This window comes from Anomaloglossus baeobatrachus, unplaced genomic scaffold, assembly GCF_048569485.1.
Source record: "Anomaloglossus baeobatrachus isolate aAnoBae1 unplaced genomic scaffold, aAnoBae1.hap1 Scaffold_4967, whole genome shotgun sequence".
In the NCBI taxonomy this organism is placed as follows: domain Eukaryota; kingdom Metazoa; phylum Chordata; class Amphibia; order Anura; family Aromobatidae; genus Anomaloglossus; species Anomaloglossus baeobatrachus.
In genome coordinates this window covers 184-24,884 of record NW_027444320.1, presented here as the reverse complement: position 1 = coordinate 24,884, position 24,701 = coordinate 184, and the positions used below count along the sequence as shown (strand labels likewise).

The 24,701-nt window shown below is 47.6% G+C and overlaps 13 non-coding genes and 3 pseudogenes across 13 annotated transcripts; all 16 read left to right on the top strand.

The window, feature by feature from the left end:
* Positions 1-1,089: 1,089 nt before the first annotated feature.
* LOC142282087 (U2 spliceosomal RNA) lies at positions 1,090-1,280 on the top strand. The gene has a single exon (XR_012744056.1). It is a non-coding gene; the product is annotated as a U2 spliceosomal RNA (small nuclear RNA).
* A 1,390-nt stretch (positions 1,281-2,670) lies between these two features.
* On the top strand, positions 2,671-2,861 carry LOC142282086 (U2 spliceosomal RNA). The gene has a single exon (XR_012744055.1). It is a non-coding gene; the product is annotated as a U2 spliceosomal RNA (small nuclear RNA).
* A 1,390-nt stretch (positions 2,862-4,251) lies between these two features.
* On the top strand, positions 4,252-4,442 carry LOC142282085 (U2 spliceosomal RNA). Its single transcript, XR_012744054.1, has one exon. It is a non-coding gene; the product is annotated as a U2 spliceosomal RNA (small nuclear RNA).
* Positions 4,443-5,832: 1,390 nt separating this feature from the next.
* Positions 5,833-6,023, top strand: LOC142282084 (U2 spliceosomal RNA). The gene has a single exon (XR_012744053.1). It is a non-coding gene; the product is annotated as a U2 spliceosomal RNA (small nuclear RNA).
* A 1,390-nt stretch (positions 6,024-7,413) lies between these two features.
* On the top strand, positions 7,414-7,540 carry LOC142282092 (U2 spliceosomal RNA; annotated as a pseudogene).
* A 730-nt stretch (positions 7,541-8,270) lies between these two features.
* Positions 8,271-8,463, top strand: LOC142282088 (U2 spliceosomal RNA). Its single transcript, XR_012744057.1, has one exon. It is a non-coding gene; the product is annotated as a U2 spliceosomal RNA (small nuclear RNA).
* A 1,390-nt stretch (positions 8,464-9,853) lies between these two features.
* LOC142282083 (U2 spliceosomal RNA) lies at positions 9,854-10,044 on the top strand. The gene has a single exon (XR_012744052.1). It is a non-coding gene; the product is annotated as a U2 spliceosomal RNA (small nuclear RNA).
* A 1,390-nt stretch (positions 10,045-11,434) lies between these two features.
* Positions 11,435-11,625, top strand: LOC142282098 (U2 spliceosomal RNA). Its single transcript, XR_012744063.1, has one exon. It is a non-coding gene; the product is annotated as a U2 spliceosomal RNA (small nuclear RNA).
* A 1,390-nt stretch (positions 11,626-13,015) lies between these two features.
* LOC142282097 (U2 spliceosomal RNA) lies at positions 13,016-13,206 on the top strand. The gene has a single exon (XR_012744062.1). It is a non-coding gene; the product is annotated as a U2 spliceosomal RNA (small nuclear RNA).
* A 1,390-nt stretch (positions 13,207-14,596) lies between these two features.
* On the top strand, positions 14,597-14,787 carry LOC142282095 (U2 spliceosomal RNA). Its single transcript, XR_012744061.1, has one exon. It is a non-coding gene; the product is annotated as a U2 spliceosomal RNA (small nuclear RNA).
* A 1,390-nt stretch (positions 14,788-16,177) lies between these two features.
* LOC142282093 (U2 spliceosomal RNA) lies at positions 16,178-16,368 on the top strand. Its single transcript, XR_012744060.1, has one exon. It is a non-coding gene; the product is annotated as a U2 spliceosomal RNA (small nuclear RNA).
* A 2,188-nt stretch (positions 16,369-18,556) lies between these two features.
* LOC142282090 (U2 spliceosomal RNA) lies at positions 18,557-18,752 on the top strand. Its single transcript, XR_012744059.1, has one exon. It is a non-coding gene; the product is annotated as a U2 spliceosomal RNA (small nuclear RNA).
* A 1,390-nt stretch (positions 18,753-20,142) lies between these two features.
* LOC142282082 (U2 spliceosomal RNA) lies at positions 20,143-20,333 on the top strand. The gene has a single exon (XR_012744051.1). It is a non-coding gene; the product is annotated as a U2 spliceosomal RNA (small nuclear RNA).
* A 1,390-nt stretch (positions 20,334-21,723) lies between these two features.
* Positions 21,724-21,865, top strand: LOC142282094 (U2 spliceosomal RNA; annotated as a pseudogene).
* Positions 21,866-22,604: 739 nt separating this feature from the next.
* LOC142282089 (U2 spliceosomal RNA) lies at positions 22,605-22,799 on the top strand. The gene has a single exon (XR_012744058.1). It is a non-coding gene; the product is annotated as a U2 spliceosomal RNA (small nuclear RNA).
* Positions 22,800-24,179: 1,380 nt separating this feature from the next.
* Positions 24,180-24,269, top strand: LOC142282091 (U2 spliceosomal RNA; annotated as a pseudogene).
* The last annotated feature ends 432 nt before the right edge of the window (positions 24,270-24,701 follow it).

The window sequence follows — 24,701 nt, the reverse complement described above, 5'->3', positions numbered from 1 at the left end:
GATTCACCTGCTGCTGCAGTGACCACAGGTGTGATAACATCTAGAATTGGCATCTGGTGCGATCTCTCCGCTTCCACTCCAAAGAAAGTTACCTGTTTATTCCTATCATGCATTGGTTTTTGGGGTTTTCTTTGAGTAATGATGATCTCTTTAGTAGTCTGTTGGCGCCCTCTCCTGGAGGAATAGTTTGCTTGCTCTTGGACATTCTAAAAGAGAGGTCATGATAGACATTGAGCTTCTGAGCTCAATTGGGGACAGTCATGGGTGATGACTACTGCGAAGCCTCATACCGCAATATAAGGAACGTCAAATACTAAGAAAGGGCGGCCTATGAAAGAATTACTACTTTCAATAAGTACACTTAAACGGCTAATTGGGAATAGAAAAACTGTAAAAAGCCCTCTGAGAAAGCCCCCCTCTAACCTTTGATAGTAAGCTTTTCTGTAGTCTGCCTGTTGATGTATTTTCCGTTTGAACTGTGCACAACATGAAGAGACGGAACACTGGCGGCTTGTCACAATGCCCCCCGATGACATCACAATAGCGCTGCTGCCTAGAAAACAAGCTGCGCAGAAGAAGTTGTTCTTTGGGTGGGAGGGTGGGCTAGTGGAAGGAGGGGGCAATCTCTTTTTTTCCCGGGTGGTAGGGGGATGACAGGAGAAGGGAAGCGGGTGGTGAGAAAGGTACAGAGGGCAGGGTTTGGGGGCTGGGAAGGAAAGGGAAAAGATTAGGGTTTGGGGATGATGAAAGGGCTTTCTACGGGTAAGGATGGCAAAGGGTGGCAGTGACGGAAAGTCAGGCAACCTGTCCTGTCCGTCTTTTTGTATCGTGAATTGGAAAGACTGCAAGGGGGAGGGGAGTTGCTTGCGCCCTAAAGGAGGAGTTATTCAGATTCATTGCAGTGGGGGGCGGCGGCTGCAAAACGCACCATTCTTCTTGTTTTGGCTCTGCAAAGCAGCCTTTTCAAGGGTTGGCTTGGGTGACAAAATGTCTTGTGTAGGCGTGGGTTTGTCTCCCTCTCGCTCTCTCTCCCTAAGATGTGTCCGGCATAGGCCAGGGTGCCACTCGAGGCCCAAACCAATTCTGGTTATCGCTTCTCGGCCTTTTGGCTAAGATCAAGTGTAGTATCTGTTCTTATCAGTTTAATATCTGATACGTCCCCTATCTGGGGACCATATATTAAATGGATTTTTAGAACAGGGAGATGGAAAAAGAGCTTGCTCTGTCCACTCCACGCATTGACCTGGTATTGCAGTACCTCCAGGAACGGTGCACCCCTTCTTAACCCAGTTTCCAAAAGCAGAACTCAATTCACCTGATTCATATTAGCCCGATTTAATGAATTGGAAGAAAGCATACGTCTTCATATGCACCTCAATTTGGCCCATTCACTTTTCACACTTCCTCCTTTTGTTTTTTATCTTTCACACTTTTGACTTTCTTTATTCATCCAAATAGCAAACTCATCACCACTCAACCTGACCAACTCGGCTATGTCCCCGTGCTGCAGTTCTCTGTCTTATCTAGATCATTTGCAATTGAATGGAATAGATCCCTTTTGGACAAAGTGGATTCACCTGCTGCTGCAGTGACCACAGGTGTGATAACATCTAGAATTGGCATCTGGTGCGATCTCTCCGCTTCCACTCCAAAGAAAGTTACCTGTTTATTCCTATCATGCATTGGTTTTTGGGGTTTTCTTTGAGTAATGATGATCTCTTTAGTAGTCTGTTGGCGCCCTCTCCTGGAGGAATAGTTTGCTTGCTCTTGGACATTCTAAAAGAGAGGTCATGATAGACATTGAGCTTCTGAGCTCAATTGGGGACAGTCATGGGTGATGAATGTTTGCAACCTACTGCGAAGCCTCATACCGCAATATAAGGAACGTCAAATACTAAGAAAGGGCGGCCTATGAAAGAATTACTACTTTCAATAAGTACACTTAAACGGCTAATTGGGAATAGAAAAACTGTAAAAAGCCCTCTGAGAAAGCCCCCCTCTAACCTTTGATAGTAAGCTTTTCTGTAGTCTGCCTGTTGATGTATTTTCCGTTTGAACTGTGCACAACATGAAGAGACGGAACACTGGCGGCTTGTCACAATGCCCCCCGATGACATCACAATAGCGCTGCTGCCTAGAAAACAAGCTGCGCAGAAGAAGTTGTTCTTTGGGTGGGAGGGTGGGCTAGTGGAAGGAGGGGGCAATCTCTTTTTTTCCCGGGTGGTAGGGGGATGACAGGAGAAGGGAAGCGGGTGGTGAGAAAGGTACAGAGGGCAGGGTTTGGGGGCTGGGAAGGAAAGGGAAAAGATTAGGGTTTGGGGATGATGAAAGGGCTTTCTACGGGTAAGGATGGCAAAGGGTGGCAGTGACGGAAAGTCAGGCAACCTGTCCTGTCCGTCTTTTTGTATCGTGAATTGGAAAGACTGCAAGGGGGAGGGGAGTTGCTTGCGCCCTAAAGGAGGAGTTATTCAGATTCATTGCAGTGGGGGGCGGCGGCTGCAAAACGCACCATTCTTCTTGTTTTGGCTCTGCAAAGCAGCCTTTTCAAGGGTTGGCTTGGGTGACAAAATGTCTTGTGTAGGCGTGGGTTTGTCTCCCTCTCGCTCTCTCTCCCTAAGATGTGTCCGGCATAGGCCAGGGTGCCACTCGAGGCCCAAACCAATTCTGGTTATCGCTTCTCGGCCTTTTGGCTAAGATCAAGTGTAGTATCTGTTCTTATCAGTTTAATATCTGATACGTCCCCTATCTGGGGACCATATATTAAATGGATTTTTAGAACAGGGAGATGGAAAAAGAGCTTGCTCTGTCCACTCCACGCATTGACCTGGTATTGCAGTACCTCCAGGAACGGTGCACCCCTTCTTAACCCAGTTTCCAAAAGCAGAACTCAATTCACCTGATTCATATTAGCCCGATTTAATGAATTGGAAGAAAGCATACGTCTTCATATGCACCTCAATTTGGCCCATTCACTTTTCACACTTCCTCCTTTTGTTTTTTATCTTTCACACTTTTGACTTTCTTTATTCATCCAAATAGCAAACTCATCACCACTCAACCTGACCAACTCGGCTATGTCCCCGTGCTGCAGTTCTCTGTCTTATCTAGATCATTTGCAATTGAATGGAATAGATCCCTTTTGGACAAAGTGGATTCACCTGCTGCTGCAGTGACCACAGGTGTGATAACATCTAGAATTGGCATCTGGTGCGATCTCTCCGCTTCCACTCCAAAGAAAGTTACCTGTTTATTCCTATCATGCATTGGTTTTTGGGGTTTTCTTTGAGTAATGATGATCTCTTTAGTAGTCTGTTGGCGCCCTCTCCTGGAGGAATAGTTTGCTTGCTCTTGGACATTCTAAAAGAGAGGTCATGATAGACATTGAGCTTCTGAGCTCAATTGGGGACAGTCATGGGTGATGAATGTTTGCAACCTACTGCGAAGCCTCATACCGCAATATAAGGAACGTCAAATACTAAGAAAGGGCGGCCTATGAAAGAATTACTACTTTCAATAAGTACACTTAAACGGCTAATTGGGAATAGAAAAACTGTAAAAAGCCCTCTGAGAAAGCCCCCCTCTAACCTTTGATAGTAAGCTTTTCTGTAGTCTGCCTGTTGATGTATTTTCCGTTTGAACTGTGCACAACATGAAGAGACGGAACACTGGCGGCTTGTCACAATGCCCCCCGATGACATCACAATAGCGCTGCTGCCTAGAAAACAAGCTGCGCAGAAGAAGTTGTTCTTTGGGTGGGAGGGTGGGCTAGTGGAAGGAGGGGGCAATCTCTTTTTTTCCCGGGTGGTAGGGGGATGACAGGAGAAGGGAAGCGGGTGGTGAGAAAGGTACAGAGGGCAGGGTTTGGGGGCTGGGAAGGAAAGGGAAAAGATTAGGGTTTGGGGATGATGAAAGGGCTTTCTACGGGTAAGGATGGCAAAGGGTGGCAGTGACGGAAAGTCAGGCAACCTGTCCTGTCCGTCTTTTTGTATCGTGAATTGGAAAGACTGCAAGGGGGAGGGGAGTTGCTTGCGCCCTAAAGGAGGAGTTATTCAGATTCATTGCAGTGGGGGGCGGCGGCTGCAAAACGCACCATTCTTCTTGTTTTGGCTCTGCAAAGCAGCCTTTTCAAGGGTTGGCTTGGGTGACAAAATGTCTTGTGTAGGCGTGGGTTTGTCTCCCTCTCGCTCTCTCTCCCTAAGATGTGTCCGGCATAGGCCAGGGTGCCACTCGAGGCCCAAACCAATTCTGGTTATCGCTTCTCGGCCTTTTGGCTAAGATCAAGTGTAGTATCTGTTCTTATCAGTTTAATATCTGATACGTCCCCTATCTGGGGACCATATATTAAATGGATTTTTAGAACAGGGAGATGGAAAAAGAGCTTGCTCTGTCCACTCCACGCATTGACCTGGTATTGCAGTACCTCCAGGAACGGTGCACCCCTTCTTAACCCAGTTTCCAAAAGCAGAACTCAATTCACCTGATTCATATTAGCCCGATTTAATGAATTGGAAGAAAGCATACGTCTTCATATGCACCTCAATTTGGCCCATTCACTTTTCACACTTCCTCCTTTTGTTTTTTATCTTTCACACTTTTGACTTTCTTTATTCATCCAAATAGCAAACTCATCACCACTCAACCTGACCAACTCGGCTATGTCCCCGTGCTGCAGTTCTCTGTCTTATCTAGATCATTTGCAATTGAATGGAATAGATCCCTTTTGGACAAAGTGGATTCACCTGCTGCTGCAGTGACCACAGGTGTGATAACATCTAGAATTGGCATCTGGTGCGATCTCTCCGCTTCCACTCCAAAGAAAGTTACCTGTTTATTCCTATCATGCATTGGTTTTTGGGGTTTTCTTTGAGTAATGATGATCTCTTTAGTAGTCTGTTGGCGCCCTCTCCTGGAGGAATAGTTTGCTTGCTCTTGGACATTCTAAAAGAGAGGTCATGATAGACATTGAGCTTCTGAGCTCAATTGGGGACAGTCATGGGTGATGAATGTTTGCAACCTACTGCGAAGCCTCATACCGCAATATAAGGAACGTCAAATACTAAGAAAGGGCGGCCTATGAAAGAATTACTACTTTCAATAAGTACACTTAAACGGCTAATTGGGAATAGAAAAACTGTAAAAAGCCCTCTGAGAAAGCCCCCCTCTAACCTTTGATAGTAAGCTTTTCTGTAGTCTGCCTGTTGATGTATTTTCCGTTTGAACTGTGCACAACATGAAGAGACGGAACACTGGCGGCTTGTCACAATGCCCCCCGATGACATCACAATAGCGCTGCTGCCTAGAAAACAAGCTGCGCAGAAGAAGTTGTTCTTTGGGTGGGAGGGTGGGCTAGTGGAAGGAGGGGGCAATCTCTTTTTTTCCCGGGTGGTAGGGGGATGACAGGAGAAGGGAAGCGGGTGGTGAGAAAGGTACAGAGGGCAGGGTTTGGGGGCTGGGAAGGAAAGGGAAAAGATTAGGGTTTGGGGATGATGAAAGGGCTTTCTACGGGTAAGGATGGCAAAGGGTGGCAGTGACGGAAAGTCAGGCAACCTGTCCTGTCCGTCTTTTTGTATCGTGAATTGGAAAGACTGCAAGGGGGAGGGGAGTTGCTTGCGCCCTAAAGGAGGAGTTATTCAGATTCATTGCAGTGGGGGGCGGCGGCTGCAAAACGCACCATTCTTCTTGTTTTGGCTCTGCAAAGCAGCCTTTTCAAGGGTTGGCTTGGGTGACAAAATGTCTTGTGTAGGCGTGGGTTTGTCTCCCTCTCGCTCTCTCTCCCTAAGATGTGTCCGGCATAGGCCAGGGTGCCACTCGAGGCCCAAACCAATTCTGGTTATCGCTTCTCGGCCTTTTGGCTAAGATCAAGTGTAGTATCTGTTCTTATCAGTTTAATATCTGATACGTCCCCTATCTGGGGACCATATATTAAATGGATTTTTAGAACAGGGAGATGGAAAAAGAGCTTGCTCTGTCCACTCCACGCATTGACCTGGTATTGCAGTACCTCCAGGAACGGTGCACCCCTTCTTAACCCAGTTTCCAAAAGCAGAACTCAATTCACCTGATTCATATTAGCCCGATTTAATGAATTGGAAGAAAGCATACGTCTTCATATGCACCTCAATTTGGCCCATTCACTTTTCACACTTCCTCCTTTTGTTTTTTATCTTTCACACTTTTGACTTTCTTTATTCATCCAAATAGCAAACTCATCACCACTCAACCTGACCAACTCGGCTATGTCCCCGTGCTGCAGTTCTCTGTCTTATCTAGATCATTTGCAATTGAATGGAATAGATCCCTTTTGGACAAAGTGGATTCACCTGCTGCTGCAGTGACCACAGGTGTGATAACATCTAGAATTGGCATCTGGTGCGATCTCTCCGCTTCCACTCCAAAGAAAGTTACCTGTTTATTCCTATCATGCATTGGTTTTTGGGGTTTTCTTTGAGTAATGATGATCTCTTTAGTAGTCTGTTGGCGCCCTCTCCTGGAGGAATAGTTTGCTTGCTCTTGGACATTCTAAAAGAGAGGTCATGATAGACATTGAGCTTCTGAGCTCAATTGGGGACAGTCATGGGTGATGAATGTTTGCAACCTACTGCGAAGCCTCATACCGCAATATAAGGAACGTCAAATACTAAGAAAGGGCGGCCTATGAAAGAATTACTACTTTCAATAAGTACACTTAAACGGCTAATTGGGAATAGAAAAACTGTAAAAAGCCCTCTGAGAAAGCCCCCCTCTAACCTTTGATAGTAAGCTTTTCTGTAGTCTGCCTGTTGATGTATTTTCCGTTTGAACTGTGCACAACATGAAGAGACGGAACACTGGCGGCTTGTCACAATGCCCCCCGATGACATCACAATAGCGCTGCTGCCTAGAAAACAAGCTGCGCAGAAGAAGTTGTTCTTTGGGTGGGAGGGTGGGCTAGTGGAAGGAGGGGGCAATCTCTTTTTTTCCCGGGTGGTAGGGGGATGACAGGAGAAGGGAAGCGGGTGGTGAGAAAGGTACAGAGGGCAGGGTTTGGGGGCTGGGAAGGAAAGGGAAAAGATTAGGGTTTGGGGATGATGAAAGGGCTTTCTACGGGTAAGGATGGCAAAGGGTGGCAGTGACGGAAAGTCAGGCAACCTGTCCTGTCCGTCTTTTTGTATCGTGAATTGGAAAGACTGCAAGGGGGAGGGGAGTTGCTTGCGCCCTAAAGGAGGAGTTATTCAGATTCATTGCAGTGGGGGGCGGCGGCTGCAAAACGCACCATTCTTCTTGTTTTGGCTCTGCAAAGCAGCCTTTTCAAGGGTTGGCTTGGGTGACAAAATGTCTTGTGTAGGCGTGGGTTTGTCTCCCTCTCGCTCTCTCTCCCTAAGATGTGTCCGGCATAGGCCAGGGTGCCACTCGAGGCCCAAACCAATTCTGGTTATCGCTTCTCGGCCTTTTGGCTAAGATCAAGTGTAGTATCTGTGAGGCTCGGCAGATGCAATGCACACTGGAAGGTTGCGCTTGCTAGTACTCTGGATGTATAGTATATTCATCTAGAGGAAAACATGGCCCTACCAGGATCGAGGCTATTAGACTGAGTAAGTGTGGGGGCTATGGTGCAATGTGCCCCAGGACTGACGACCCTGGAGTGAGTCTGAGCTTGCTGGCTTGGGACCCCGGCGAGCCTTGGGCTCTGTAGCACACCGTACCTTGCCCTTTCATACTTTCTGAGCATATTGCTCTATCCCGGCCTTCTGGCTAGGAAGGGAAATTTTTATAATCATGGTCGGAGGTCCGTTCAGCTTTGGGCTGAGAAACCAACACCCGGTTGGAGGTCCGGGTCAGCTTCGGCTGAGAAACCAACACCCGGTTTGAGGTCCGGGTCAGCTTCGGCTGAGAAACCAACACCCGGTTGGAGGTCCGGGTCAGCCTCGGCTGAGAAACCAACACCCGGTTGGAGGTCCGGGTCAGCTTCGGCTGAGAAACCAACACCCGGTTGGAGGTCCGGTTAGCCTTGGGCTGAGAAACTAACACCGGTTGACGGTCCGGGCAGTTTCGGCTGCGAAACCAACAACTAGTAGCTCTCTACTCCACTTGGGTAAGATGCCTGGGTGGACGCTGGGAGCAACGACAAGGCTCAACCAGGCTTCGGCTTGGGGGAGCACCGAAGATCCCTGACCCTTGCTGTGGCCTTCTGGCTCGGAGGGACGGGGTTGATTTTTGGGGACCCTCTCCTCACGGAAGGGTCCACACGAATCCTAGCCTTTGCACTGTTTTTGGTGTGACTTCGGTCATGCATTTTTTGCGGTGCTTTGGAAAGCTTCATTAAATCAAAAATCTGTTCTTATCAGTTTAATATCTGATACGTCCCCTATCTGGGGACCATATATTAAATGGATTTTTAGAACAGGGAGATGGAAAAAGAGCTTGCTCTGTCCACTCCACGCATTGACCTGGTATTGCAGTACCTCCAGGAACGGTGCACCCCTTCTTAACCCAGTTTCCAAAAGCAGAACTCAATTCACCTGATTCATATTAGCCCGATTTAATGAATTGGAAGAAAGCATACGTCTTCATATGCACCTCAATTTGGCCCATTCACTTTTCACACTTCCTCCTTTTGTTTTTTATCTTTCACACTTTTGACTTTCTTTATTCATCCAAATAGCAAACTCATCACCACTCAACCTGACCAACTCGGCTATGTCCCCGTGCTGCAGTTCTCTGTCTTATCTAGATCATTTGCAATTGAATGGAATAGATCCCTTTTGGACAAAGTGGATTCACCTGCTGCTGCAGTGACCACAGGTGTGATAACATCTAGAATTGGCATCTGGTGCGATCTCTCCGCTTCCACTCCAAAGAAAGTTACCTGTTTATTCCTATCATGCATTGGTTTTTGGGGTTTTCTTTGAGTAATGATGATCTCTTTAGTAGTCTGTTGGCGCCCTCTCCTGGAGGAATAGTTTGCTTGCTCTTGGACATTCTAAAAGAGAGGTCATGATAGACATTGAGCTTCTGAGCTCAATTGGGGACAGTCATGGGTGATGAATGTTTGCAACCTACTGCGAAGCCTCATACCGCAATATAAGGAACGTCAAATACTAAGAAAGGGCGGCCTATGAAAGAATTACTACTTTCAATAAGTACACTTAAACGGCTAATTGGGAATAGAAAAACTGTAAAAAGCCCTCTGAGAAAGCCCCCCTCTAACCTTTGATAGTAAGCTTTTCTGTAGTCTGCCTGTTGATGTATTTTCCGTTTGAACTGTGCACAACATGAAGAGACGGAACACTGGCGGCTTGTCACAATGCCCCCCGATGACATCACAATAGCGCTGCTGCCTAGAAAACAAGCTGCGCAGAAGAAGTTGTTCTTTGGGTGGGAGGGTGGGCTAGTGGAAGGAGGGGGCAATCTCTTTTTTTCCCGGGTGGTAGGGGGATGACAGGAGAAGGGAAGCGGGTGGTGAGAAAGGTACAGAGGGCAGGGTTTGGGGGCTGGGAAGGAAAGGGAAAAGATTAGGGTTTGGGGATGATGAAAGGGCTTTCTACGGGTAAGGATGGCAAAGGGTGGCAGTGACGGAAAGTCAGGCAACCTGTCCTGTCCGTCTTTTTGTATCGTGAATTGGAAAGACTGCAAGGGGGAGGGGAGTTGCTTGCGCCCTAAAGGAGGAGTTATTCAGATTCATTGCAGTGGGGGGCGGCGGCTGCAAAACGCACCATTCTTCTTGTTTTGGCTCTGCAAAGCAGCCTTTTCAAGGGTTGGCTTGGGTGACAAAATGTCTTGTGTAGGCGTGGGTTTGTCTCCCTCTCGCTCTCTCTCCCTAAGATGTGTCCGGCATAGGCCAGGGTGCCACTCGAGGCCCAAACCAATTCTGGTTATCGCTTCTCGGCCTTTTGGCTAAGATCAAGTGTAGTATCTGTTCTTATCAGTTTAATATCTGATACGTCCCCTATCTGGGGACCATATATTAAATGGATTTTTAGAACAGGGAGATGGAAAAAGAGCTTGCTCTGTCCACTCCACGCATTGACCTGGTATTGCAGTACCTCCAGGAACGGTGCACCCCTTCTTAACCCAGTTTCCAAAAGCAGAACTCAATTCACCTGATTCATATTAGCCCGATTTAATGAATTGGAAGAAAGCATACGTCTTCATATGCACCTCAATTTGGCCCATTCACTTTTCACACTTCCTCCTTTTGTTTTTTATCTTTCACACTTTTGACTTTCTTTATTCATCCAAATAGCAAACTCATCACCACTCAACCTGACCAACTCGGCTATGTCCCCGTGCTGCAGTTCTCTGTCTTATCTAGATCATTTGCAATTGAATGGAATAGATCCCTTTTGGACAAAGTGGATTCACCTGCTGCTGCAGTGACCACAGGTGTGATAACATCTAGAATTGGCATCTGGTGCGATCTCTCCGCTTCCACTCCAAAGAAAGTTACCTGTTTATTCCTATCATGCATTGGTTTTTGGGGTTTTCTTTGAGTAATGATGATCTCTTTAGTAGTCTGTTGGCGCCCTCTCCTGGAGGAATAGTTTGCTTGCTCTTGGACATTCTAAAAGAGAGGTCATGATAGACATTGAGCTTCTGAGCTCAATTGGGGACAGTCATGGGTGATGAATGTTTGCAACCTACTGCGAAGCCTCATACCGCAATATAAGGAACGTCAAATACTAAGAAAGGGCGGCCTATGAAAGAATTACTACTTTCAATAAGTACACTTAAACGGCTAATTGGGAATAGAAAAACTGTAAAAAGCCCTCTGAGAAAGCCCCCCTCTAACCTTTGATAGTAAGCTTTTCTGTAGTCTGCCTGTTGATGTATTTTCCGTTTGAACTGTGCACAACATGAAGAGACGGAACACTGGCGGCTTGTCACAATGCCCCCCGATGACATCACAATAGCGCTGCTGCCTAGAAAACAAGCTGCGCAGAAGAAGTTGTTCTTTGGGTGGGAGGGTGGGCTAGTGGAAGGAGGGGGCAATCTCTTTTTTTCCCGGGTGGTAGGGGGATGACAGGAGAAGGGAAGCGGGTGGTGAGAAAGGTACAGAGGGCAGGGTTTGGGGGCTGGGAAGGAAAGGGAAAAGATTAGGGTTTGGGGATGATGAAAGGGCTTTCTACGGGTAAGGATGGCAAAGGGTGGCAGTGACGGAAAGTCAGGCAACCTGTCCTGTCCGTCTTTTTGTATCGTGAATTGGAAAGACTGCAAGGGGGAGGGGAGTTGCTTGCGCCCTAAAGGAGGAGTTATTCAGATTCATTGCAGTGGGGGGCGGCGGCTGCAAAACGCACCATTCTTCTTGTTTTGGCTCTGCAAAGCAGCCTTTTCAAGGGTTGGCTTGGGTGACAAAATGTCTTGTGTAGGCGTGGGTTTGTCTCCCTCTCGCTCTCTCTCCCTAAGATGTGTCCGGCATAGGCCAGGGTGCCACTCGAGGCCCAAACCAATTCTGGTTATCGCTTCTCGGCCTTTTGGCTAAGATCAAGTGTAGTATCTGTTCTTATCAGTTTAATATCTGATACGTCCCCTATCTGGGGACCATATATTAAATGGATTTTTAGAACAGGGAGATGGAAAAAGAGCTTGCTCTGTCCACTCCACGCATTGACCTGGTATTGCAGTACCTCCAGGAACGGTGCACCCCTTCTTAACCCAGTTTCCAAAAGCAGAACTCAATTCACCTGATTCATATTAGCCCGATTTAATGAATTGGAAGAAAGCATACGTCTTCATATGCACCTCAATTTGGCCCATTCACTTTTCACACTTCCTCCTTTTGTTTTTTATCTTTCACACTTTTGACTTTCTTTATTCATCCAAATAGCAAACTCATCACCACTCAACCTGACCAACTCGGCTATGTCCCCGTGCTGCAGTTCTCTGTCTTATCTAGATCATTTGCAATTGAATGGAATAGATCCCTTTTGGACAAAGTGGATTCACCTGCTGCTGCAGTGACCACAGGTGTGATAACATCTAGAATTGGCATCTGGTGCGATCTCTCCGCTTCCACTCCAAAGAAAGTTACCTGTTTATTCCTATCATGCATTGGTTTTTGGGGTTTTCTTTGAGTAATGATGATCTCTTTAGTAGTCTGTTGGCGCCCTCTCCTGGAGGAATAGTTTGCTTGCTCTTGGACATTCTAAAAGAGAGGTCATGATAGACATTGAGCTTCTGAGCTCAATTGGGGACAGTCATGGGTGATGAATGTTTGCAACCTACTGCGAAGCCTCATACCGCAATATAAGGAACGTCAAATACTAAGAAAGGGCGGCCTATGAAAGAATTACTACTTTCAATAAGTACACTTAAACGGCTAATTGGGAATAGAAAAACTGTAAAAAGCCCTCTGAGAAAGCCCCCCTCTAACCTTTGATAGTAAGCTTTTCTGTAGTCTGCCTGTTGATGTATTTTCCGTTTGAACTGTGCACAACATGAAGAGACGGAACACTGGCGGCTTGTCACAATGCCCCCCGATGACATCACAATAGCGCTGCTGCCTAGAAAACAAGCTGCGCAGAAGAAGTTGTTCTTTGGGTGGGAGGGTGGGCTAGTGGAAGGAGGGGGCAATCTCTTTTTTTCCCGGGTGGTAGGGGGATGACAGGAGAAGGGAAGCGGGTGGTGAGAAAGGTACAGAGGGCAGGGTTTGGGGGCTGGGAAGGAAAGGGAAAAGATTAGGGTTTGGGGATGATGAAAGGGCTTTCTACGGGTAAGGATGGCAAAGGGTGGCAGTGACGGAAAGTCAGGCAACCTGTCCTGTCCGTCTTTTTGTATCGTGAATTGGAAAGACTGCAAGGGGGAGGGGAGTTGCTTGCGCCCTAAAGGAGGAGTTATTCAGATTCATTGCAGTGGGGGGCGGCGGCTGCAAAACGCACCATTCTTCTTGTTTTGGCTCTGCAAAGCAGCCTTTTCAAGGGTTGGCTTGGGTGACAAAATGTCTTGTGTAGGCGTGGGTTTGTCTCCCTCTCGCTCTCTCTCCCTAAGATGTGTCCGGCATAGGCCAGGGTGCCACTCGAGGCCCAAACCAATTCTGGTTATCGCTTCTCGGCCTTTTGGCTAAGATCAAGTGTAGTATCTGTTCTTATCAGTTTAATATCTGATACGTCCCCTATCTGGGGACCATATATTAAATGGATTTTTAGAACAGGGAGATGGAAAAAGAGCTTGCTCTGTCCACTCCACGCATTGACCTGGTATTGCAGTACCTCCAGGAACGGTGCACCCCTTCTTAACCCAGTTTCCAAAAGCAGAACTCAATTCACCTGATTCATATTAGCCCGATTTAATGAATTGGAAGAAAGCATACGTCTTCATATGCACCTCAATTTGGCCCATTCACTTTTCACACTTCCTCCTTTTGTTTTTTATCTTTCACACTTTTGACTTTCTTTATTCATCCAAATAGCAAACTCATCACCACTCAACCTGACCAACTCGGCTATGTCCCCGTGCTGCAGTTCTCTGTCTTATCTAGATCATTTGCAATTGAATGGAATAGATCCCTTTTGGACAAAGTGGATTCACCTGCTGCTGCAGTGACCACAGGTGTGATAACATCTAGAATTGGCATCTGGTGCGATCTCTCCGCTTCCACTCCAAAGAAAGTTACCTGTTTATTCCTATCATGCATTGGTTTTTGGGGTTTTCTTTGAGTAATGATGATCTCTTTAGTAGTCTGTTGGCGCCCTCTCCTGGAGGAATAGTTTGCTTGCTCTTGGACATTCTAAAAGAGAGGTCATGATAGACATTGAGCTTCTGAGCTCAATTGGGGACAGTCATGGGTGATGAATGTTTGCAACCTACTGCGAAGCCTCATACCGCAATATAAGGAACGTCAAATACTAAGAAAGGGCGGCCTATGAAAGAATTACTACTTTCAATAAGTACACTTAAACGGCTAATTGGGAATAGAAAAACTGTAAAAAGCCCTCTGAGAAAGCCCCCCTCTAACCTTTGATAGTAAGCTTTTCTGTAGTCTGCCTGTTGATGTATTTTCCGTTTGAACTGTGCACAACATGAAGAGACGGAACACTGGCGGCTTGTCACAATGCCCCCCGATGACATCACAATAGCGCTGCTGCCTAGAAAACAAGCTGCGCAGAAGAAGTTGTTCTTTGGGTGGGAGGGTGGGCTAGTGGAAGGAGGGGGCAATCTCTTTTTTTCCCGGGTGGTAGGGGGATGACAGGAGAAGGGAAGCGGGTGGTGAGAAAGGTACAGAGGGCAGGGTTTGGGGGCTGGGAAGGAAAGGGAAAAGATTAGGGTTTGGGGATGATGAAAGGGCTTTCTACGGGTAAGGATGGCAAAGGGTGGCAGTGACGGAAAGTCAGGCAACCTGTCCTGTCCGTCTTTTTGTATCGTGAATTGGAAAGACTGCAAGGGGGAGGGGAGTTGCTTGCGCCCTAAAGGAGGAGTTATTCAGATTCATTGCAGTGGGGGGCGGCGGCTGCAAAACGCACCATTCTTCTTGTTTTGGCTCTGCAAAGCAGCCTTTTCAAGGGTTGGCTTGGGTGACAAAATGTCTTGTGTAGGCGTGGGTTTGTCTCCCTCTCGCTCTCTCTCCCTAAGATGTGTCCGGCATAGGCCAGGGTGCCACTCGAGGCCCAAACCAATTCTGGTTATCGCTTCTCGGCCTTTTGGCTAAGATCAAGTGTAGTATCTGTTCTTATCAGTTTAATATCTGATACGTCCCCTATCTGGGGACCATATATTAAATGGATTTTTAGAACAGGGAGATGGAAAAAGAGCTTGCTCTGTCCACTCCACGCATTGACCTGGTATTGCAGTACCTCCAGGAACGGTGCACCCCTTCTTAACCCAGTTTCCAAAAGCAGAACTCAATTCACCTGATTCATATTAGCCCGATTTAATGAATTGGAAGAAAGCATACGTCTTCATATGCACCTCAATTTGGCCCATTCACTTTTCACACTTCCTCCTTTTGTTTTTTATCTTTCACACTTTTGACTTTCTTTATTCATCCAAATAGCAAACTCATCACCACTCAACCTGACCAACTCGGCTATGTCCCCGTGCTGCAGTTCTCTGTCTTATCTAGATCATTTGCAATTGAATGGAATAGATCCCTTTTGGACAAAGTGGATTCACCTGCTGCTGCAGTGACCACAGGTGTGATAACATCTAGAATTGGCATCTGGTGCGATCTCTCCGCTTCCACTCCAAAGAAAGTTACCTGTTTATTCCTATCATGCATTGGTTTTTGGGGTTTTCTTTGAGTAATGATGATCTCTTTAGTAGTCTGTTGGCGCCCTCTCCTGGAGGAATAGTTTGCTTGCTCTTGGACATTCTAAAAGAGAGGTCATGATAGACATTGAGCTTCTGAGCTCAATTGGGGACAGTCATGGGTGATGAATGTTTGCAACCTACTGCGAAGCCTCATACCGCAATATAAGGAACGTCAAATACTAAGAAAGGGCGGCCTATGAAAGAATTACTACTTTCAATAAGTACACTTAAACGGCTAATTGGGAATAGAAAAACTGTAAAAAGCCCTCTGAGAAAGCCCCCCTCTAACCTTTGATAGTAAGCTTTTCTGTAGTCTGCCTGTTGATGTATTTTCCGTTTGAACTGTGCACAACATGAAGAGACGGAACACTGGCGGCTTGTCACAATGCCCCCCGATGACATCACAATAGCGCTGCTGCCTAGAAAACAAGCTGCGCAGAAGAAGTTGTTCTTTGGGTGGGAGGGTGGGCTAGTGGAAGGAGGGGGCAATCTCTTTTTTTCCCGGGTGGTAGGGGGATGACAGGAGAAGGGAAGCGGGTGGTGAGAAAGGTACAGAGGGCAGGGTTTGGGGGCTGGGAAGGAAAGGGAAAAGATTAGGGTTTGGGGATGATGAAAGGGCTTTCTACGGGTAAGGATGGCAAAGGGTGGCAGTGACGGAAAGTCAGGCAACCTGTCCTGTCCGTCTTTTTGTATCGTGAATTGGAAAGACTGCAAGGGGGAGGGGAGTTGCTTGCGCCCTAAAGGAGGAGTTATTCAGATTCATTGCAGTGGGGGGCGGCGGCTGCAAAACGCACCATTCTTCTTGTTTTGGCTCTGCAAAGCAGCCTTTTCAAGGGTTGGCTTGGGTGACAAAATGTCTTGTGTAGGCGTGGGTTTGTCTCCCTCTCGCTCTCTCTCCCTAAGATGTGTCCGGCATAGGCCAGGGTGCCACTCGAGGCCCAAACCAATTCTGGTTATCGCTTCTCGGCCTTTTGGCTAAGATCAAGTGTAGTATCTGTTCTTATCAGTTTAATATCTGATACGTCCCCTATCTGGGGACCATATATTAAATGGATTTTTAGAACAGGGAGATGGAAAAAGAGCTTGCTCTGTCCACTCCACGCATTGACCTGGTATTGCAGTACCTCCAGGAACGGTGCACCCCTTCTTAACCCAGTTTCCAAAAGCAGAACTCAATTCACCTGATTCATATTAGCCCGATTTAATGAATTGGAAGAAAGCATACGTCTTCATATGCACCTCAATTTGGCCCATTCACTTTTCACACTTCCTCCTTTTGTTTTTTATCTTTCACACTTTTGACTTTCTTTATTCATCCAAATAGCAAACTCATCACCACTCAACCTGACCAACTCGGCTATGTCCCCGTGCTGCAGTTCTCTGTCTTATCTAGATCATTTGCAATTGAATGGAATAGATCCCTTTTGGACAAAGTGGATTCACCTGCTGCTGCAGTGACCACAGGTGTGATAACATCTAGAATTGGCATCTGGTGCGATCTCTCCGCTTCCACTCCAAAGAAAGTTACCTGTTTATTCCTATCATGCATTGGTTTTTGGGGTTTTCTTTGAGTAATGATGATCTCTTTAGTAGTCTGTTGGCGCCCTCTCCTGGAGGAATAGTTTGCTTGCTCTTGGACATTCTAAAAGAGAGGTCATGATAGACATTGAGCTTCTGAGCTCAATTGGGGACAGTCATGGGTGATGAATGTTTGCAACCTACTGCGAAGCCTCATACCGCAATATAAGGAACGTCAAATACTAAGAAAGGGCGGCCTATGAAAGAATTACTACTTTCAATAAGTACACTTAAACGGCTAATTGGGAATAGAAAAACTGTAAAAAGCCCTCTGAGAAAGCCCCCCTCTAACCTTTGATAGTAAGCTTTTCTGTAGTCTGCCTGTTGATGTATTTTCCGTTTGAACTGTGCACAACATGAAGAGACGGAACACTGGCGGCTTGTCACAATGCCCCCCGATGACATCACAATAGCGCTGCTGCCTAGAAAACAAGCTGCGCAGAAGAAGTTGTTCTTTGGGTGGGAGGGTGGGCTAGTGGAAGGAGGGGGCAATCTCTTTTTTTCCCGGGTGGTAGGGGGATGACAGGAGAAGGGAAGCGGGTGGTGAGAAAGGTACAGAGGGCAGGGTTTGGGGGCTGGGAAGGAAAGGGAAAAGATTAGGGTTTGGGGATGATGAAAGGGCTTTCTACGGGTAAGGATGGCAAAGGGTGGCAGTGACGGAAAGTCAGGCAACCTGTCCTGTCCGTCTTTTTGTATCGTGAATTGGAAAGACTGCAAGGGGGAGGGGAGTTGCTTGCGCCCTAAAGGAGGAGTTATTCAGATTCATTGCAGTGGGGGGCGGCGGCTGCAAAACGCACCATTCTTCTTGTTTTGGCTCTGCAAAGCAGCCTTTTCAAGGGTTGGCTTGGGTGACAAAATGTCTTGTGTAGGCGTGGGTTTGTCTCCCTCTCGCTCTCTCTCCCTAAGATGTGTCCGGCATAGGCCAGGGTGCCACTCGAGGCCCAAACCAATTCTGGTTATCGCTTCTCGGCCTTTTGGCTAAGATCAAGTGTAGTGTTGTTCGAAGAGGTGGTTTAAGCTCCAGGCCACCTTAGTACAATGATACAATGCACACTGGAAGGTTGCGCTTGCTAGTACTCTGGGTGGATAGTATATTCATCTAGAGGAAAACATGGCCCTACCAGGATCAAGGCTATTAGACTGAGTAAGGGTGGGGGGCTATGGTACAACGTGCCCCAGGACTGACGACCCTGGAGTGAGTCTGAGCTTGCTGGCTTGGGACCCCGGCAAGCCTTGGGCTCTGTAGCACACCGTACCTTGCCTTTTCATACTTTTTGAGCATATTACCCTATCCCGGCCTTCTGGCTAGGAAGGGAAATTTTTATAATCCCGGTCGGAGGTCTGGTCAGCTTTGGGCTGAGAAACTAACACCCGGTTGGAGGTCCGGGTCAGCTTCGGCTGAGAAACCAACACCCAGTTGGAGGTCTGGGTCAGCTTCGGCTGAGAAACCAACACCCGGTTGGAGGTCTGGTTAGCCTTGGGCTGAGAAACCAACACCGGTTGACGGTCCGGGCAGTTTCGGCTGCGAAACCAACAACTAGCAGCTCTCTACTCCACTTGGGTAAGATGCCTGGGTGGACGCTGGGAGCAACGACAAGGCTCAACCAGGCTTCGGCTTGGGGGAGCACCGAAGATCCCTGACCCTTGCTGTGGCCTTCTGGCTCGGAGGGACGGGGTTGATTTTTGGGGACCCTCTCCTCACGGTGGGGTCCACACGAATCCTAGCCTTTGCACTGTTTTTGGTGTGACTTCGGTCATGCATTTTTTGTGGTGCTTTGGAAAGCTTCATTAAATCAAAATCTGTTCTTATCAGTTTAATATCTGATACGTCCCCTATCTGGGGACCATATATTAAATGGATTTTTAGAACAGGGAGATGGAAAAAGAGCTTGCTCTGTCCACTCCACGCATTGACCTGGTATTGCAGTACCTCCAGGAACGGTGCACCCCTTCTTAACCCAGTTTCCAAAAGCAGAACTCAATTCACCTGATTCATATTAGCCCGATTTAATGAATTGGAAGAAAGCATACGTCTTCATATGCACCTCAATTTGGCCCATTCACTTTTCACACTTCCTCCTTTTGTTTTTTATCTTTCACACTTTTGACTTTCTTTATTCATCCAAATAGCAAACTCATCACCACTCAACCTGACCAACTCGGCTATGTCCCCGTGCTGCAGTTCTCTGTCTTATCTAGATCATTTGCAATTGAATGGAATAGATCCCTTTTGGACAAAGTGGATTCACCTGCTGCTGCAGTGACCACAGGTGTGATAACATCTAGAATTGGCATCTGGTGCGATCTCTCCGCTTCCACTCCAAAGAAAGTTACCTGTTTATTCCTATCATGCATTGGTTTTTGGGGTTTTCTTTGAGTAATGATGATCTCTTTAGTAGTCTGTTGGCGCCCTCTCCTGGAGGAATAGTTTGCTTGCTCTTGGACATTCTAAAAGAGAGGTCATGATAGACATTGAGCTTCTGAGCTCAATTGGGGACAGTCATGGGTGATGAATGTTTGCAACCTACTGCGAAGCCTCATACCGCAATATAAGGAACGTCAAATACTAAGAAAGGGCGGCCTATGAAAGAATTACTACTTTCAATAAGTACACTTAAACGGCTAATTGGGAATAGAAAAACTGTAAAAAGCCCTCTGAGAAAGCCCCCCTCTAACCTTTGATAGTAAGCTTTTCTGTAGTCTGCCTGTTGATGTATTTTCCGTTTGAACTGTGCACAACATGAAGAGACGGAACACTGGCGGCTTGTCACAATGCCCCCCGATGACATCACAATAGCGCTGCTGCCTAGAAAACAAGCTGCGCAGAAGAAGTTGTTCTTTGGGTGGGAGGGTGGGCTAGTGGAAGGAGGGGGCAATCTCTTTTTTTCCCGGGTGGTAGGGGGATGACAGGAGAAGGGAAGCGGGTGGTGAGAAAGGTACAGAGGGCAGGGTTTGGGGGCTGGGAAGGAAAGGGAAAAGATTAGGGTTTGGGGATGATGAAAGGGCTTTCTACGGGTAAGGATGGCAAAGGGTGGCAGTGACGGAAAGTCAGGCAACCTGTCCTGTCCGTCTTTTTGTATCGTGAATTGGAAAGACTGCAAGGGGGAGGGGAGTTGCTTGCGCCCTAAAGGAGGAGTTATTCAGATTCATTGCAGTGGGGGGCGGCGGCTGCAAAACGCACCATTCTTCTTGTTTTGGCTCTGCAAAGCAGCCTTTTCAAGGGTTGGCTTGGGTGACAAAATGTCTTGTGTAGGCGTGGGTTTGTCTCCCTCTCGCTCTCTCTCCCTAAGATGTGTCCGGCATAGGCCAGGGTGCCACTCGAGGCCCAAACCAATTCTGGTTATCGCTTCTCGGCCTTTTGGCTAAGATCAAGTGTAGTATCTGTTCTTATCAGTTTAATATCTGATACGTCCCCTATCTGGGGACCATATATTAAATGGATTTTTAGAACAGGGAGATGGAAAAAGAGCTTGCTCTGTCCACTCCACGCATTGACCTGGTATTGCAGTACCTCCAGGAACGGTGCACCCCTTCTTAACCCAGTTTCCAAAAGCAGAACTCAATTCACCTGATTCATATTAGCCCGATTTAATGAATTGGAAGAAAGCATACGTCTTCATATGCACCTCAATTTGGCCCATTCACTTTTCACACTTCCTCCTTTTGTTTTTTATCTTTCACACTTTTGACTTTCTTTATTCATCCAAATAGCAAACTCATCACCACTCAACCTGACCAACTCGGCTATGTCCCCGTGCTGCAGTTCTCTGTCTTATCTAGATCATTTGCAATTGAATGGAATAGATCCCTTTTGGACAAAGTGGATTCACCTGCTGCTGCAGTGACCACAGGTGTGATAACATCTAGAATTGGCATCTGGTGCGATCTCTCCGCTTCCACTCCAAAGAAAGTTACCTGTTTATTCCTATCATGCATTGGTTTTTGGGGTTTTCTTTGAGTAATGATGATCTCTTTAGTAGTCTGTTGGCGCCCTCTCCTGGAGGAATAGTTTGCTTGCTCTTGGACATTCTAAAAGAGAGGTCATGATAGACATTGAGCTTCTGAGCTCAATTGGGGACAGTCATGGGTGATGAATGTTTGCAACCTACTGCGAAGCCTCATACCGCAATATAAGGAACGTCAAATACTAAGAAAGGGCGGCCTATGAAAGAATTACTACTTTCAATAAGTACACTTAAACGGCTAATTGGGAATAGAAAAACTGTAAAAAGCCCTCTGAGAAAGCCCCCCTCTAACCTTTGATAGTAAGCTTTTCTGTAGTCTGCCTGTTGATGTATTTTCCGTTTGAACTGTGCACAACATGAAGAGACGGAACACTGGCGGCTTGTCACAATGCCCCCCGATGACATCACAATAGCGCTGCTGCCTAGAAAACAAGCTGCGCAGAAGAAGTTGTTCTTTGGGTGGGAGGGTGGGCTAGTGGAAGGAGGGGGCAATCTCTTTTTTTCCCGGGTGGTAGGGGGATGACAGGAGAAGGGAAGCGGGTGGTGAGAAAGGTACAGAGGGCAGGGTTTGGGGGCTGGGAAGGAAAGGGAAAAGATTAGGGTTTGGGGATGATGAAAGGGCTTTCTACGGGTAAGGATGGCAAAGGGTGGCAGTGACGGAAAGTCAGGCAACCTGTCCTGTCCGTCTTTTTGTATCGTGAATTGGAAAGACTGCAAGGGGGAGGGGAGTTGCTTGCGCCCTAAAGGAGGAGTTATTCAGATTCATTGCAGTGGGGGGCGGCGGCTGCAAAACGCACCATTCTTCTTGTTTTGGCTCTGCAAAGCAGCCTTTTCAAGGGTTGGCTTGGGTGACAAAATGTCTTGTGTAGGCGTGGGTTTGTCTCCCTCTCGCTCTCTCTCCCTAAGATGTGTCCGGCATAGGCCAGGGTGCCACTCGAGGCCCAAACCAATTCTGGTTATCGCTTCTCGGCCTTTTGGCTAAGATCAAGTGTAGTATCTTTCGAAAAGGTGGTTTAAGGCTCCGGCCACCTTAGTACAATGATGCAATGCACACTGGAAGGTTGCGCTTGTTAGTACTTTGGTAGGATAGTATATCCATCTAGAGGAAACCATGGCCCTACCAGGATCGAGGCTATTAGACTGAGTAAGTGTGGGGGTTATGGTGCAATGTGCCCCAGGAATGGACACCCTGGAGGGAGTCTGAACTTGCTAGGTTGGGACCCTGGTAAGCCTCAGACTCTGTCGCACGCCGTGCCTTGCCTATTCATACTTTCCAAGCATATTGCCCTATCCCGGCCTTCTGGCTAAGAAGGGAAATTTTTATAATCCCGGTCGGAGGTCCGGTCAGCTTTGGGCTGAGAAACCAACACCCGGTTGGAGGTCCGGGTCAGCTTTGGCTGAGAAACCAACACCCGGTTGGAGGTCCGGTTAGCCTTGGGCTGAGAAACCAACACCCGGTTGGAGGTCCGGTCAGCCTTGGGCTGAGAAACCAACACCCGGTTGGAGGTCCGGTCAGCCTTGGGCTGAGAAACCAACACCCGGTTGGAGGTCCGGTCAGCCTTGGGCTGAGAAACCAACACCGGTTGACGGTCCGGGCAGTCTCGGCTGCGAAACCAACGACTAGTAGCTCCCTACTCCACTTGGGTAAGATGCCTCGGTGGACGCTGGGAGCAACAACAAGGCTCAACCAGGCTTCGGCTTGGGGGAGCACCGAAGATCCCTGACCCTCGCTGTGGCCTTCTGGCTCGGAGGGACGGGGTTGATTTTTGGGGATCCTCTTCTCACGGAGGGGTCCACACGAATCCTAGCCTTTGCACTGTTTTTGGTGTGACTTCGGTCATGCATTTTTGCGGTGCTTTGGAAAGCTTCATTAAATCAAAATCTGTTCTTATCAGTTTAATATCTGATACGTCCCCTATCTGGGGACCATATATTAAATGGATTTTTAGAACAGGGAGATGGAAAAAGAGCTTGCTCTGTCCACTCCACGCATTGACCTGGTATTGCAGTACCTCCAGGAACGGTGCACCCCTTCTTAACCCAGTTTCCAAAAGCAGAACTCAATTCACCTGATTCATATTAGCCCGATTTAATGAATTGGAAGAAAGCATACGTCTTCATATGCACCTCAATTTGGCCCATTCACTTTTCACACTTCCTCCTTTTGTTTTTTATCTTTCACACTTTTGACTTTCTTTATTCATCCAAATAGCAAACTCATCACCACTCAACCTGACCAACTCGGCTATGTCCCCGTGCTGCAGTTCTCTGTCTTATCTAGATCATTTGCAATTGAATGGAATAGATCCCTTTTGGACAAAGTGGATTCACCTGCTGCTGCAGTGACCACAGGTGTGATAACATCTAGAATTGGCATCTGGTGCGATCTCTCCGCTTCCACTCCAAAGAAAGTTACCTGTTTATTCCTATCATGCATTGGTTTTTGGGGTTTTCTTTGAGTAATGATGATCTCTTTAGTAGTCTGTTGGCGCCCTCTCCTGGAGGAATAGTTTGCTTGCTCTTGGACATTCTAAAAGAGAGGTCATGATAGACATTGAGCTTCTGAGCTCAATTGGGGACAGTCATGGGTGATGAATGTTTGCAACCTACTGCGAAGCCTCATACCGCAATATAAGGAACGTCAAATACTAAGAAAGGGCGGCCTATGAAAGAATTACTACTTTCAATAAGTACACTTAAACGGCTAATTGGGAATAGAAAAACTGTAAAAAGCCCTCTGAGAAAGCCCCCCTCTAACCTTTGATAGTAAGCTTTTCTGTAGTCTGCCTGTTGATGTATTTTCCGTTTGAACTGTGCACAACATGAAGAGACGGAACACTGGCGGCTTGTCACAATGCCCCCCGATGACATCACAATAGCGCTGCTGCCTAGAAAACAAGCTGCGCAGAAGAAGTTGTTCTTTGGGTGGGAGGGTGGGCTAGTGGAAGGAGGGGGCAATCTCTTTTTTTCCCGGGTGGTAGGGGGATGACAGGAGAAGGGAAGCGGGTGGTGAGAAAGGTACAGAGGGCAGGGTTTGGGGGCTGGGAAGGAAAGGGAAAAGATTAGGGTTTGGGGATGATGAAAGGGCTTTCTACGGGTAAGGATGGCAGTGACGGAAAGTCAGGCAACCTGTCCTGTCCGTCTTTTTGTATCGTGAATTGGAAAGACTGCAAGGGGGAGGGGAGTTGCTTGCGCCCTAAAGGAGGAGTTATTCAGATTCATTGCAGTGGGGGGCGGCGGCTGCAAAACGCACCATTCTTCTTGTTTTGGCTCTGCAAAGCAGCCTTTTCAAGGGTTGGCTTGGGTGACAAAATGTCTTGTGTAGGCGTGGGTTTGTCTCCCTCTCGCTCTCTCTCCCTAAGATGTGTCCGGCATAGGCCAGGGTGCCACTCGAGGCCCAAACCAATTCTGGTTATCGCTTCTCGGCCTTTTGGCTAAGATCAAGTGTAGTATCTGTTCTTATCAGAACAAACTGAGCTAGCTACACTTGACGAGATACGATCAGGGAGACGAGCTCCGAAGCCCAGCCGAGACCGGAAGAGGGAGATCGGACGGAAGAAGAGCTTGGCAGAAAGAAGCAAGAAGACGAAGGCTCGGAGAAGACTTGGGGAGACCAGAGGAACTTCGAGGAGGAACACAGCGGGAGAAGACACCCGGAGAAGAATCCAAGATCCAGCTCCGGGAACTCAAGCAGGAACCAGCCATGGCAAGCAAGCCAGAGAAGGCAGCCAAGAAGGCTCAGGACCCAGGGACCTCCAGGAAGGCTCATCCAGAGGCTTCTTCGGCCCAAGAGGCCCCTACCTCCGACGCCAGCCAGCCGGAGGGAGCCCGGACGCCGCCTGAAAAGGCTCCAACCCTGGAGCCTTGGATGCGGCAGACGGTCGCCCTGAAGCTAAAGGCGGTGGATGGTAGGTTGCCGGACATGTCCAGCGACGT